Source organism: Otolemur garnettii, unplaced genomic scaffold, assembly GCF_000181295.1.
Source record: "Otolemur garnettii isolate 467f Iridium unplaced genomic scaffold, OtoGar3 scaffold00125, whole genome shotgun sequence".
In the NCBI taxonomy this organism is placed as follows: Eukaryota; Metazoa; Chordata; class Mammalia; order Primates; family Galagidae; genus Otolemur; species Otolemur garnettii.
In genome coordinates, this window is record NW_003852520.1 from 549185 (window position 1) to 550881 (window position 1697).

General features: G+C 35.9%; 1 protein-coding gene across 4 annotated transcripts in view; it reads right to left on the minus strand.

The window, feature by feature from the left end:
• The window catches only part of FRS2 (fibroblast growth factor receptor substrate 2), a 135826-nt gene that overhangs the window by 72018 nt on the left and 62111 nt on the right, over nt 1-1697 (minus strand). For all 4 annotated transcript variants that reach the window (XM_023517923.1, XM_023517922.1, XM_003797815.3 and 1 more), the window contains exon 2: nt 202-297. The gene's annotated coding sequence lies outside the window, so the exon portion shown is untranslated. The remainder of the gene's footprint in view (nt 1-201; nt 298-1697) is intronic.

Here is a 1697-nt window from a genome sequence, read left to right on the forward strand (position 1 = left end):
AGGTCTCACTCTATATCAGGCTGGTCTCAACCTGTGAACTCAGGCAATTCACCCACCTCAACCTCCCAGAGGGCTGAGGTAACAGGTGTGAGCCACCGTGCCCGGTGACTTTTCTGATGACCACCATATTTTTTTACTAAATGTTGTTCAAAGTAGATAAAATAAATAACTATAAAGTTTCAAAGACATGGCCACACTTACCAATCTGGTTGGAACGCCACAGCTGCATCTTATGTTATGGCAAATGGATTGTTTCATCACTTTTGCATCTGGGCATATACTTCTTAATGGTCATTTCTGAAATAAAAGTACAAGTATTAAGGACGTTATTCTTGAACATATTATTGTGTTATAACACTTTATAAGCAGTTAATTACAATTAGGATAATTACCTAAATTGTAGTGACCAGAGAGAAGTATTAAAACATTTCTTAAGCAACCTTCTAAATAAAACACATTAAGAACAGGGGTGAGAGGTGAGGGGGGAGGGCAGAAGACAGGCGGCCGTCCATAGTGCAGGGCAGGGCGCTCCAGTCCTCTGAGCTTCCTCCCAGTGGGACCTTGCGATTCCTGAGTACCACTTACAGACAGGGGAAAAACAGGAGGCAGGGGAGCTAGTGAAAAAGGGAAGACATACATGGGAGCCCTAAAACTGTACATTTTGAATAGAATACATGGTGAATTTATTATGTTTCTCTACTTCCCCCTACACCTAGAGTGTAAGCCCCAGAAGGGCATTTTTATTGGTTTTATCTACCAATATCTTTTAAGCACCTAATACAAAGACTGCCATGCCAGGAGTGTTCAGTAAATATTTAACTGAACAATGAATAAAATAATGAATTAGTTAACTTCAATTGATGAAATATTTAACCTTCCAGTATTTTAAAACAGTAAAGTCTCAAAATACCATTTCTTTCATAGTAACCCCTTTGTTGCTGACTGCCAACATCATCACTGTTTTATCCCCAATAAACAATCAAGACATAAACTGCAATGTTCAAGGAACCAAAACAAAGGGAATGTCACTTTGTAATGTTGTCACTGTACCTTCAGTAAAGACTTGTAAGAGAATTGTGGAATGTGCAATTTTGCTAAATATTGCCAAATAGGGTAGGTGATCTTTTTCTTTTTTAAAAACTGCATGCTCTTTGAGGTACTTGTGGAGACAGGACTACAAAAGGAAATTTTGATAAGGAGTGAAAAGTTGCTATTATAACAGGTCTCAAGACCAACCCTCAAGGAACCCCTAAGTAGTTCTCTACTTCACATCCTATTGCTGAATAGCATTCCATTAAATGTTAGTTTTTGTAAAACAAAAACTCAGGAAAATGCAAATATAAATACAGATTTGCTTTCTTTTTTCCTTTCAAAAAGCAGCCCTGAAAGGATAAACCAAAACCACTTTAAAATGGTTATCTATTTTAAGCAGGGTGAAAGAAATGGAAGGTAGACGTATAAGAAATACTTCAGTTTACAGTTTTTACTTTGGAAACACTTTAAAATAATTTAAAATACAAAATAAATTCAAAAAGAAAACAATTCTGTGAGAGTAAGAAGTAAACTGAAACAAAGTAGACTATACATATAAATTTGGTGGCATAACCACACATAAAATTACTCCAGACACTTTTAAACAACATTTTAATAGCATATCCTCTGCATGCTCTAACTAGAAGGCAAAAAAAAAAAAAAAA